Genomic DNA, 14844 nt, shown 5'->3' on the forward strand with positions numbered 1-14844 from the left:
ACAATTGGGAAGCTGAAATCATCTCTTTTGTCGTAAAGTTTTGTTTTCAACCGACCCTCATTGTCAATTTCTAGATGTAAGTCAAGATATGAAGCAGACTTAACTGTATCTGTAGTATCCTTTATCTCTAGTTCGATGGGATAGATTCGTTCAACATAGTCACCAAATTTTGTATTATTTAGTGAGAGAACATCATCTATATAGCGGAACGTAGAGTTAAAGGATATTGCTAACTTCTTATCTCTATCTTATCCTATCCTAAGAAGCTCCTGTATGAAGTCAGCCTCATAATAATAAAGAAACAAGTCGGCAAGAAGAGGGGCACAATTGGTTCCCATTGGAATTTCGACAGTCTGTTGAAAAACACGTCCTCCAAACGTAACAAATATGTTGTCAATCAAGAAATCAAGCATCTTGATAATGTCACTTTCAGAGAATTTTTTGTTTGAATCAGAGTGATTCTTTACAAAGTAGGATTTATCCCTCCCCAAGACAAGATACTTGTTTCTACGTTCGCCATTCTTTTTAATGAAACAAAGTAATACCAACTCTTTCAATTTGTCTTTTAGTTTGGAATGGGGAATACTTGTGTAAAGTGTAGAAAAGTCAAATGTTTTAATACTATTGCAGATGAGAGAGTCTTAGATTGTATGTACTCTAAAAGATCTTTGAAATTTTTTAGTATCCACATCTGATTCACGCCACCTCTAGAATAGGCAGTTTCACGATAACTTTGGAGCCCGGCTTTGATTGCTGATAAAATAGATGTTAATAATTTAGAAAGAGGTTTCGTGGAGCACTTGGAAGACCCAGCAATATACCGTTGTATGTAAGGACACTTATGTAGTTTAGGTATCCAATACAGTGATGGAAGATCCAGTTCTTCGTCTTTGGTTGAAATTCCAAAGGAACATAGAACAGACCTGTGATTATCTAGGATTTCCTCTTTGGTAAGTGTCGTGAGGGTATATGTTGAGTTTCCAAGTGAATTGTCAATACCTAATTCATTTATCAAGCAGTTTATGTAATGATATTTACACACAAAAACGATGTTGTTTGGGGCTTTATCTGTGGGGACAACAACATATTTGTCATGGAGGTAGGACAATTAGTGTTTTGCAACATTTGGGTCTTTAAAAATTGATGAAGCGTGGGTATTGATATGCCCATTTAGTTTCTTAATTCGGATTTGTATCAACGACCTCACAGCCTTAATCCATTCGGAAAGAGTATCTACGTCTTCTTTCTCGCGTTTAGCCCATTGCCTGGCATAATCCTCGACTGAATCCATCAGTATTTTGAAGTTGTATTTCCAATTGATGGATTTAGGCTCACGATATTTCAGACCTTTGGATAACAAATTTCGCAGGGAAGTGTTATCGACAATGTTGAGGTCTCCGGTAATAACGTGGCCAGCCGGATTATATGTGAATTGGGAACTACCACAGGTGCAATCAGGAGGTTAAGACTTGAAGTCGTCAATGTTGAGATCCTGCAAAACGTGTTTGTAATTGAAAATTTTAGTTGCAATTGGTTTGGTATAGGTATAAGAAATTATTGGTACAGACTGATCTTTAAAATAAGGAGGTATTTTCGACTGCACTAATTTATGATGAAGGATATTGCCTAAGTTGACAAAGGAAAGTTTAAGAAAAGATCTTTTCTCTTTTTCATCTTTTCCAATGCGAACTGGTTTGAAAAGACTGTGACTTGCAATATCCGAAATAATAGCTGTAAGTTTGTATTGGTTTGAATGAGGGTTTGTAACCGTGGTTTCCAAACATAAATTGAACAGAGAATGAAGTTTTGAAAGGGGTAATGAATACAGTTTCATGCGAATGTGATGAATACCTAACGGCTTTTGTATAAATGGCAGCAAGTCATTAATAGAGACATCATGCAAAGTAGGTGATGTATAATGTTGATGACCATGACTGCGTCTACGTCGAGGAGTAGAGTTGAAAATATTCATCACATTCACCGAGCTACAGGAAGGACTAGATAGAATACCTATACCATCAATTTTGTCATTGCAACCATATGGTGTCGCAGTTCCCAATTGTCGAATCCAGTAGTCCTCTTTTTGTCTACGGAGAGGCGTTGCAAGTTGAGGATTGTTAGTCTTGTGGTATATTTTTTCGATTATACGAACTGTCATAGAAACGATGGAATGATCAGGCTGATTAAAATGCTGGTACAGAATGTCGTTTGCATTGAGGTTGATATCTGATCTATGGCCGCACATACGTTTGTTTAGCCTTCCTTTCGTTTCACCGACGTAAACCTACCTTGTATTTAGATTCTTAATTTTTGTGCTCGTTTTCAAATTGGTCCAAAATTAAACTTAGTTTGATTTTTAACAAAAATTGAATTCTTGGGGTTCTTTGATATGCTGAATCTAACCCTGTATGCATTTAGATTTTGGATATTGGACCATAATAGGTAAATTAAAAAATTTTAAGTTCATAGACCACATTCATTCTGTGTCAGATATAACCTATGCTGTGTCAAATATTTAATAACAATCCAAATTCAGAGCTGTATCAAACTTGAATGTTGTGTCCATACTTGCCCCAACTGTTCAGGGTTCGACCTCTGCGGTCGTATCAAGCTGTGCCTAGCGGAGCATTTTATTAAATTTATTCAGTGAATTTCCTCAAAAATTCTAATTAAAACAACTTACAGTTATACTATTTTGTATGCAAATACAGTAAAAGGCATATATATGCATTAATGTTTTATACATAAAATAAGTAATGAAAAATGTACTTTGACATAATATTATGTTAAAAAAGTGTCTTTAAAACAATGTCACACTCCTGACATTAATAATTTAAACTTTCTGTCAAAATTAATTTCACATCCCACTCATTTATGTCTGTATTCTTCTCTTTGACATCAGAACTTATAGAAAAGACATGGGAATGTTCCTTCTAATGACATATTATAGAGTGGTACTCATTCAAACTCAAATGTCACACTCCTGACATTTTTTGGTGCCTTGACTTAAGTTCATACATGTTATGTATATTATGTTTTAGGTAGTTAATGTAGCCCTATTGTGACAGCCAATATATAGCTTCAAAAACTTAAAACATTTTTGCAATTGTTGCTCCTTTTGAAAAAGCATATTAAACCTGCCATTTTTTAGACTTTTTATCTGGTCGAGTTTTTTGTCAGTTAGTCAAAAATGTGTTCAATATAATTTTAATAGTGAGTAAAATATAGGGTCCGTTCGCTCTCAATACACGTTCGCACCCTACACGTTAGCCCCCTGGGTCTGTTCGCACCCTATTCTTATTCCAATACCCATTGAATTATTAGATGTTTTTTAAATGTATAATTATATTTTCATTAATAAAAGTTTGTGAATTTCAAAATGAAATATTTTTGGGGAGATTTAATGAAGACTGCGTGGATCATCAGACAAACCAGTTGACCATTTTCCACCACAGTATATAGACTTTGAACTTTGATAACAATTGTGACTGTTATTTGAATTAAATACATTAATTCTTTTAAAATAAACTGTTTATATTAGTGCATATAAGATAGTATTGGTGTGTGAATGGCGTATAATGTGATGTTTCAATGGGGTTTTTTTAAAAGATATTGTAGTGCTCTTTTAAAGGAGTAGGTCCGGTATGGGCAATTTCGGCCTAAAATTCAAAGTACATCTGATAAAATATTTTTGACATTATTAAATAATGTGTCTACTTCAGTGGATTGAATATGTTTATGTTACAGATTTCAACTAATTTGGTCATTACAGACGCTCAAACTCGAGGTTAACTATGAAAAATCTATCAAATATGCCATAAAGCGTCACTTTTCAGATGGTTTTTGTCTAAAATGGAAGTGGCCACATTCGTGTTCAGTTTCAACATTTATATATGTTTTGTATTATCATCAAATACAGTGTACAACATATAATTAATTATTAGGACTGAACACAAACTGAAACAGTCAAGCTTCAGTGATTCCCTATATAATCAACCAAATTTTTCCCATGAAATGGGGGGCCAGGATTGTCACATTATTTTGAATCAACTAAAAAAAAAAACTTATTTATAGCAATACACTAACTTAAACACAATTAAATAAACAGCTGTGCCATGAGCGCATGATATACCCGTCCAATTTTTAAAGAATAAAGTTCAATAACTTCTCAATGTCATATCAGTAATTTATGAAACACTAAAGGGAGGTTATCTTAATAGATATAAATCAGTCACCATTATAAGTTTAATCAAAACTGCCCAAAGCACTTTAAAGATAATGTCAGAAAACTAGAAAACACCCCCTTTTATGAATAAATTATAAAATTCCATAACTCAGAAATTTAAAATCGAAAATATTTAAAAATCGACTGGGAGCGAAAGACAACAGATATAAACAATTTACCAAAGTTTCATGAGAACTGACCTGAAAGAATTTTTAAGTTATTGTGCGAAAAATGGAAAATCCTCTTTTTTTTAAATGAAGAAAACCCAATAACTCAGAAACATAAAATTTAAAATTTATAAAAATCGAAAGGAACTCATGTCAAAAGATATAAACAGTTCACCAACATGACCAATGTTTCTTGCAAATTGGTGAAAGTATTTTTGAGTTTATTGTTCGAAAACTGTAAAATCATCCTTTTTTAATGAATAAAACCCAATAACCTGATAACTCAGAAACGTAAAATCTAAAATTTATAAAAAACGAAAAGGAGCTCACGTCAATAGAAATGAACAATTAACTAATGTTTCATGCAAATTGGTTACAGCGTTTCTGAGTTACTGTCCTACATGTTGACGACGGATGGACGGACAGACTGATGGAAGGACAGATGGATGGAAAGACAGACAACTGTATACCATAATACGTCCCGTAAACGGGCGTATAAAAATGCAACAAAAACCAATAAAAAGGGTGCGAATGGACTCAGGGTGCGAACGTGTGGGGTGTGAACCCAAAAGGGGGCGAACCTGAATGGGAGGGATTTTGGGCGAACAGACCAAGATTCAAAATTCACTTGGTTAAACTGCTTCTCTTTATTTAACAGTGTGAACAGTGTATAACTTGCATTTTTTTTTATACACTTTCCCAATTTATTTCTTGATATTTTATGCATGAAATATTAAGTAAGGGGATGAAATTACATGTTAAAAAAAATTTGGTGCTGGAGCTTTATGGTAGTGATTTTTTAGTCCAGTTAAAAACGGTCAAAAATTAGAATGTCTGAAGCTGTCAAACTGAATTTTAGCCCCCCTAAACACAGAATTGTCAATATTTTGAGTTAGAGCTGGTAGAAGTTTCTATAATTTTGATATTATTTGTATCAATAGTAGTACATTACACTGTAAAAATCTTTTTGAGATAGAGCAGGTGCAATTTTTTTAATTTGAATTTATTGTCTAAAAGAAATGCACTACGAAATAACTGTGTTCTCTGGCCATATGCATATATGGTCCAAATACTCATATATGGTCTGGAACATTCACATAAAGTTGCCCAAAGAAAATACACAAAGAAACAAAAAGAACTTGATAATAAACAATAATTCTGGCCATCACCCTTCTTTATTTTAATCTTTTTGCTTAAAATACTGAAAACATTATATATTCAACATATATTTGACTAGGTGCTGAATTGACTATACTGGGTGCCGAAGTGACTAGAATTTGTCAGATGCTGTCTGATTTTACATTTATGCCTTTTATTTATATTTTATTTTTCCTTATACTCCTATACCATGTATACTTCGGGAATTATACAACATACATAAATGCACACAAGTTTAAATCCATGTAAAAATACAATAAGCGAGCTTTCTTGTAATAGAAAAACAAAGGATACAGGGTATCCATCCATGACACGAAATAAGTACATGCAAAGCAAAAAAAAAAAAAAACACACAAAAAAAAACAACAGAATAAGCAAAGGAACAGCGCTTATATAGCTGTTCTTCATCTCAAAGTCGTAGTGAGGCCTTCAACACAGAGCAAAAAACTCTCACCTCACTACAAGTTTAAGACGGCCCCTAGCACCAGCTTGAGCGGAATTCTTTGCAAAAATAAATAGATAGATTTGTAAGATGTAATACAACCTAATCGGGCCCAGTAAAAAAAGAACATACTGGAAAGTAGTACATATTTAAGGTTCATGTGGACCCTTTGACTAAAATGGCTGCACTTTCACCTCAAAATTTACTCTGAGTACAGACAAATCTGAGTATCTGGAAAAAATTAAAGTCATATCATGCTCTAGATAAATACAATTCAAATAAGTTTTCTCTTTTAAAAACTGGATTTTGCAGTGCACTTTTTTCATTCCTCCAGAAAGTGCCAAAATAAACAAAGTTGGGAAAGAGGTTTGAGAACCTCCCAACAGGTAATAATACGCCAGCTCCGGGATAAGGTAGTTAGTTGAATTTGTCATGTGACTTCCATCACCACTTCACCAAAATGTAGGCATCGTCACTTCCAACACGTCGAGCGAACGGGTGAAAAAGTTTGATATTATTGTAACAGGGTATTTTCTTCGTCAAATACAACAAACGATGATCTAAGGGTTCATTTCTTTCAATACACAAAATTTAGACCCTAAAACACATTTTATCATCTTCTGGAAGTTCTGCAGGGACGAAAAATAGTGCACAGCAAAATTAAGTTAAGTTTTAAATTTTCTAAAACATAAAATGCATTTGAATTCTATTTATCATGTTTATCTAGGGCATGCTATGCCTTAACTTTTATCAGATGCACAGGTTATAATCTGTACTCAGAGTAAATTTTGAGATGAAAACAGCCATTTTAGCCAAAGCCAAAGGCCTGAAAGGGTCCACATGAGCCTTAAAACAAAATAGCTCGTACATGTACGCATAGGTGTAAATCTAAAACTATGTAATATATATTTTAGTAATCATCTTTGCTTTACTTTAAAGCCTGCTCAAGCTGAAAGTAGTCACTGATCGTTCTCTTTATGTTTGAGTTTGTAACCACAAGCACCACCGAGTATCATCGTTTCAGCGGATATAGCTTTATAGGTACTTCGAAGCGTGAAAAGCTATATACCGTACATTCATTTAACTATGCACCGTACATAAGGATTTATGTGGTCAGCTATACACCATACACAACGCTTCTTTTCGGAATAAAATATTGAAAAATAACATGTGTATGAAAGATTTCAATGCCAATTATTGAAACAGCTATACTTATTACGCACACACAGTGGCCTTCTATCAGAAAAAGAGTTGCAATGAATATAGAATCATATCGGATGAGACGAGCACCAACCTCTTTGACAAGTATTTGCACGTTTTTAGTAAGCGTTCTTGTTTTGGGAAAATAATGAGACTTCTCTTCTTCTTCTTTCAGTTTCCGCACTCTATCATAATATTGATGACTATGTGCCGTGCATGCGTGGGTAGAATTTATAAAATATATATTTACATCAAAATTTAAATAAAGAAATAATAACTTGTTTTTGATTTTCACTGTACATATAAGATAAAACTATTTACAAGGTGTTACAATTACATGGTGTAGTATTGGTTGAGAACAGATGTAGGAATCTGTTCTCTGAAGGCTTCAACTGTGGTGCATTGGACAGCAGTAACTGGTAAAAGGTTCCATTGGATGATTGTCCTTGGATAGAATGACAATTTATATGAGTCTTTTTTTGCCTGTATGTGCCTGAATGAGTGACTGTGAGTGTATTGTCTTGTGCGACTGTCTGATGGTATTAACAAGTTCGTGGGGTATATTGATACTTGGTGGTGTATGATTTTGAAAAAAAATATAAGTCTTGTTCTTATTCTTCTAAGTTCAAGTGTTGGCCAGTTGAGATGGTTAAGCATGTTTGTCACAGAGCTGGTGTTATGGTATCGATTGCATGTATACCTGGCTGCATGTCTTTGGACCATTTCTATTTGTGATTTTTGTGATTTTGTATGTGGGTCCCAGATGCAGCTACCATACTCTAGCTTTGGTCTCACAAGTGAGATATAGGCCTTTTCTTTAACTGACTGTGAGCTGACTTTAAGGTTTCTTTTGATAAAATTAAGTTGTTTAGTTGCATTTGCTGTGATGTTATTTATGTGTTTGTTAAATTTTAAATCAGTTTGTATTGTTAAGCCAAGATATTTAGTAGATGTTTCTTGGTGCAAAGTGTGCCCATGTAAGATGTAATCATATGGGAGAGGGGTTTTCTTTGTTGTTACTTGGAGGACTGAACACTTGTCCGGATGGAAGGACATGAGCCAGTCCTCTTTCCACTTTGCTGCTGCTGTTAGGTATTCTTGTAATTTTTCTGAGTCATGTTTATTTTTTTTGGTTTTTTAAATAATGCTGTCATCTGCGAAAAGTCTAAGAGTGCCATGTTTAATATATTCATTCAGGTCGTTTATGTACACCAGGAATAGGATGGGACCTAGTACCGTTCCTTGCGGTACTCCTGATGTGACATGTATTTGTTCAGATTTTGTGCCTTCCAGTAATACCGTTTGTGTGCGAAGTGTGAGAAAGTCTTCTATCCACTTCAATGTTTTGTTGTTGACACCATAGTGTTTAAGTTTATAAAGTAGTCTTTTGTGAGGGACTTTGTCAAATGCTTTGGCAAAGTCCATCACAATTACGTCTGTTTGCAGTCGGAAAGCAAGCCCTTAGAAACGACCATTGTTGCTACTTTCTTAAGACAACAATGGGACTGATATTAAAACCCGCCATTCTGAAATTGCGTTAATTTCGCGGAAAAAATAATTTGGCGCCAATTTGGAATTATTTCTTTTTTCTGTTTCTTACTTGCCATTAGGGTCAGAAATAGATTTCTTTTGATTTTTCAAGCATGGTTTCCTATTATCAAAGAAAATAATACTTAAACATGTTATAAATTGTCTGTCTTTTAAAAATAACGTAATGCCTTTGATCGTCGTTTAAGAATTACAGTGCGAAATTGTCTGTTATTTTTTTCTTCTTTTTTTTCCAGATAAACAAAGAATATACAAACTATATAAAAATTAATAATAAGTATCTCAAAGGTAAAACAAAAATCAAGTCTAACGTTCTATCACCCCTTAGGTAACCCCGTTCGAACTAAATTCCGAACGAAAGACATTTTTTGACATTGTAGTTTTTTTATCTTACACATCGATGTCAACTTGCATCTTTACGCAATGTACACACATTTAGTGAGTGTGTTTGTTTGAAAAAGCAATGGCGAGTTCAGCTGTGATTATATTTGACTGGATTAATTATTCTCTTTAAGGTAGCACATTACAAAAGCAACTAAATTTTATCAAAATTTCATTTTCAGCTGTTTTTGTTACTTTTTAATATTCAAAAACCACAGAAGAAAAAAATATTTACATATCTTGCACTGTTAAAGAGTTTTGATGAAAATTAGTTTTATAAACAAATGCACGTGTCTGACTGATACAAGATAAGAACATGTGGGCAGTACTATGTGGTTAATCAATAGAATCATTTGATAGCTTTACGACCACTGACCAGAATAAAAATAACAGTTATGAAAAAGAGGTGGATTAGGGATTTATGGAAAAATGAAGATAATGAATTCCAAATAAAATACATTTCTGTATTGGAGCTGCCAGGAGAAAAAAACAAAACAACTATTTGGAGCTATAGAGGGAATCAAAATATAAATGTACAGATATTAAAAAAATATAATTGTACAACAATAAATGTTGCTGATGTTTATACTAGAATTTCTGGAGGAGAATGTACAAATATGAATTCTTTTTAAAAGAAAATACAAATTAAATATTTCATTTTCAAACTGCAAAAAATGAAAAAAATCTACTTTGTGTAAAACACCATATTGTCATTGTATACAATTATAATTCTAGAAATCCCCCATAAGGATCCTCTAGACTGACCAACTGATCATTTTGTGTACACATGCATAACTTACTTTTTGTAACAATGCAAAAAACAAAATATATCATTTTATGTACGAAAAGAATAAAATCCATGTTGAAAAAAGTAAATGCAATGTGTAATTAAACTTCTGAGATCATTAATAGTAAAGGTTGATCATGGTGGGCGGAGTTTTGACCATATCTGTAGCAACTGACTTACAGCAAGGTCAATAATATAACATTTCCCGCCAGATCTGATTTTTGATGCTTAGGGTGTGCATTTTCTTTATATCTTTAGAATTGCTGAATTGGAATGCTTTCTTACTGGTCAAAACCTAATTGATTTATGATTAAAGGCCAATCCTGAATTATCCCCATGATACATGTGTGAATTATATTGAAGTTAATGGGGTACAAGTAGGAAAATCCTTATTTATTCAATTGTGGCACATTCATTTTTGTCATGAAAATGTAGTTTTAAATGAAATTAGCTCCTAGATGGGTGCCCCTATATGCCTGATTTTCACACATGTTGTTCCTTGACCAGTTATCTTCAAAAGGGGGTCTCAGATTTCCAAAAACATCAATAGAACAAATTTTATACCCAATTTAATTTAGTGATCTCTTATGAATTGAGGTTGCAAACTTCATTGAGGGTTTATGACAGAATGAAATACAATAGGAAAAATCTGAGACACCCTTTTGGAGGTCAAACTGTGTTTCACAAGAATCTATAAAATATTTTGGGATGGTATGAATAACAAAGAAGCTAATTTCATTCAAGTGTGGACATCACAATATAGCAACTAATTACATAATAACTAATTATGTAATAATCATGTCATAATGAAATAATCACCATTTGAAAGATTAATCTTTCTTCTTTCTTTTGGTACCTCATTTATAAAATTTAAAGCTGGATGAAAGAAATTACATCAGTTTAAAGTTGTCTGATTAGGGGTGAACAAATCTTTGTATTGTGCTACCTTAAGTCAGTGAATTGTTTGACTTAACTAAAACAAGGTAAGGAAATCATATACTGTCTTTACACAACCTTAACCAAAACTAATTCATCGTTTATAATATTATAAAAAAAATGTGATGAAGTAATCCTGCAAAACTGCCAAAGGTAAATGAAAAAGTCTTGTCCTAAATATGAACTTAAAACAATCTCTTTCAGACTAGCATTTTAATCACTCTTATTCAAAGCATGTTCATACTGACATGAAGTGTGACTTACTTATGACTTGTGATCTAAAACATAATATTGTTGACTTAGCACTCAGAATCTGCTCTGAAATTCTTTGTATATAAATATAAAAATGCATAATTGTTAAAACAAATTAAATTAAGAAGAAGAAAAATATTAGATATAGTCTTTTTTGTTCTTATCTATTTTCAAGTTCATGATTTAAGAACCATTTATTTATTGGTTTAGTGTTTTTTTTATATAATTTGAGTCCATTCATTAGAATCTGCATGGAATCAGTGAGACAAAATTTATTTGTTATATTTAGTTTGTTCATACAAGAATTGCAAACTAATTTCCTTTTATTTCAAATAATGAAGAATTTACATTCAGAATACTTTCATTATGGTCTCGTTTAAGTTTAAATGAAAAAGGTAGGATCAGGTATCAGTAATGAAAAGGAGTTCCTGTATTTGATCATTTTAATCCTGTCTTGATCCATTATTCATGAATATTTTGGCTACCCCTTGTATGATTAAAGTAGAAATTTATTTCTGTGTTGAAATAATTTGGTTACCATGGTTACAGCAGTATAAATACTTACCAAAATATAAATATTAAATTAACTCTTGGAATAATAATATTATGGCACATACTGACATAGGGCCTATTTGAGTATTTCACGAAGACTGAGTTCTGAAAAGTGATAAAATGTGTTTCGCTAATTTTTTTGCACATGTCTTTAGTATCAAAATATATTCAATAAAATTATTTTAATAATATTCTCATGTAACTAACAGCATAAGGTGCTTAATATAATAGTAGTTTGATCATGAGAGTGTGAAACAAAGGGACGTTACTCGTAAATTACTATCGGCCCCGCTTCGTCAGAAATATCGACACATCTAAGTGGCACATTTGCGTATTAAGTGGCACAAATTTGACATATCATAGTCAAAGTTATGTTACATAACATAATTTAAATTCAGCATAGCTTCCCGAGAAGTTAAGAAAGAAAATTGCGATTTTAATTTCCAGTGACCAATTTTTTTGGTCAACACCTAGACTTTGAAGACACATTTTGAGAGAAAAAATTAGTTTAATCCATAATTGAGTGGATCAATATATTTCTTATATACTCAAGAATGTTCACTTAAAAGCAAATTAGTTTTAATTCATGCAAAAAACTACAAATTCCAAAAAACGGGCTTCACTTTTTTTGGTAAAAAAATGCCCATATATGGTAATCACATGACTTCCATTGTTGCTTTAAGAAATGGGGTCAAACCGGGGTCAGCTTTCCGACTGTTTGAATGTTATCATTGCTATAATTTGCCAGTTCTTGTATGAATGATACTAAATGGGTTTTGCAAGATCTTGAGGAGCGAAACCCATGTTGTAGATCGTATAGAATGTTGTTATTTTCTAGATGTGCCATGATGTTACTTGCTAATATGTGCTCCATGATCTTACATAGGATGCATGTTAGGGATATAGGCCTGTAGTTGATAGGATTATGTTTATCCCCCTTTTTGAATACTGGGCAGACGTTGGCATGCTTCCAGTCAGTAGGTATTTTTCCGGTGTTCAGGGATTTTTCGAAAATTAATGTCATTATGGGTGCGATGTCAGTACTAAGTTCTTTTAAGCACACGCCCATATATACCATCTGGCCCTGTGGCCTTGTGTGGGTTAATCTTTTCTAATAGTTTCAGTATGCCTTTCTCTGAAATTTGTATGGTGTTCTCTAATCACCAACCTACGACCAAATCATTTCTTAAAACAACAATTATGTTTAGACTGAAGTACACATTGATATTATGTAAACAAAACAAAGATTTTCATACCGTGTCAGAAAAAAATTCGATCACGACCGCTTGGTACCTATATCCGCTGTACCGATGATACGCGGTGCCGGTGGCGGTGAGCACAAGCTGTCAAAATATCCGCGTCAACATCAATCTCGATTTGTAGATTTTGTTGCTTTGTCTCAAACCTTACCTTACCTTACCTCTGTATCTTTAACCTCCTTTGCAGAGGAACCATACGCTAGTATGTAGAACTTGTGATCTGCATTTCTATGTACAGTGAAGCCTTCACCGGTTAAGCTCAAAAGATTTTAAACTGGTTTACGTTTACTATTGTATTGTTTACGGAACCAGTCAGTAGAAAAAGATGTACGACAGATCCCGACTACGCGAAAAAGGGCTGGTGATATAGACGGCTTAACTGCAGAACACCTACTTTATGGTGGCACAGAATTGGCTGAATACCTGGTAACCTTGATTAACAATATCTTCTTTACTAAACATGTACCAGAGGTCATAAAAAAAGGCCTGCTGACTCCAGTCCACAAAAGAGACAAACGAAGACCCTACTTTACCGTGGCCATCCAACTATAGAAGCATCACAGTTATTTCTATCATATGTAAGATATTAGAGCTTTGTATTAAAGCTAGAATCGAAGGTACTCTAAATAACATCAAAACAAGCTTCAGAAAGGTTTCACTAAAGGCGCATCTTCAATTAATATTGCTCTTCTCATCTCTGAAGCAATTAATGAAGTCAATGATAAAAACGAGTGTCTCATTCTAATAACTCTGGATGCAGAAAAAGCATTTGACGTGGTTTACCATATACATCTTTTTTGGAAATTATTTCACCAAGGAATAAACGGATCAACATGGTTACTGTCGGATTAAGGAATTATATAACAAAACAACTACTCAAGTTAAATCTCAAGGATACATCTCGGAAAAGTTCGCAAATGAGCAGGGAGTCAAACAAGGTGGAATCCTTTCTGCCAATTTTTACAAGGCTTATAACAAAAATGTCCTTGCCACTCTTGAATCCACAAACATTGGAATTAAAATTGGAACCAATTACGTGGGCTGCCCAACGTGCGCAAATGACATAATGTTATGTGCTGGTTCAGAACATGATGCCTCAATCCAACTCCGCATCATTGAAAACTGTACCAAAAATGACCGGGTAAAGATAAACAGCTAAAAAACAGAAATACTGCTGATTAAAAAGAAGAATAAAGAAATAAATCTTCAACTTTTTAATGAAAAAATCGACGAAAAGCAGAACATTAAACATGTAGGTAATGAAAGACAAGAGAAAAACAATCCAAACATAGAGAAAAGAATCTCTGCTGCAAGAGCTACAATGTATTCAATTTTAGGTGCAGTATTACATGGAATAAATGGTATAAATCCACTATTATCATATAAACTATGGCGAACATACGTTATACCAAGAATGCTCTATGGAATTGAAATTCTCAACATTACCAAAAACTGATATCCAAAAATTAGAAACTTTCCTGAAAAAGACATTTAAACAACTTCTGTCTTTACCACAAAGAACTGCTGATGCTGCTACCTATATCCTGCTCGGAGCAGAAACTATCGAACAACTCATACATAAAGCTGTCATTTCCCTATTTCTTATAATATCAAAAGATCAAACTCCAGGGGCGTAGCTAGGTATCCAATAAACTGTAGGCACAAATTGCGGTAGGGGGTCTGGGGCCCCACAAGGCCCCTGGTAAGGGGTTCTGGGGGCGTAGCCCTCCGACAGAAAACGGTTTTCAGCATTTAAGTTGCAAAATTTTGTGTACAAAAAAACATAAAAAAACGTCATTTTATCATGATAATATACATGAAAACAGTGTCGAAAAAATAAACATAATTCTACAATTACATCTGACTGATGAATTAACCGGCAGTACAATTGGAAATATAAAAAAAAAAACAATATTTCCAATATGCATTGCCCAGCG

At 33.5% G+C, this 14844-nt stretch overlaps 1 protein-coding gene across 1 annotated transcript in view; it reads right to left on the reverse strand.

The window, feature by feature from the left end:
* The window catches only part of LOC127721078 (zinc finger protein 226-like), a 40035-nt gene extending 26834 nt beyond the window's left edge, over window positions 1-13201 (reverse strand). Inside the window, exon 1 of the mRNA XM_052227761.1 lies at window positions 13069-13201. The gene's annotated coding sequence lies outside the window, so the exon portion shown is untranslated. The remainder of the gene's footprint in view (window positions 1-13068) is intronic.
* Window positions 13202-14844: the final 1643 nt, after the last annotated feature.

The sequence above is a fragment of the Mytilus californianus genome, unplaced genomic scaffold (assembly GCF_021869535.1).
Source record: "Mytilus californianus isolate M0D057914Y unplaced genomic scaffold, xbMytCali1.0.p SCAF_12, whole genome shotgun sequence".
Classification (NCBI taxonomy): Eukaryota; Metazoa; Mollusca; class Bivalvia; order Mytilida; family Mytilidae; genus Mytilus; species Mytilus californianus.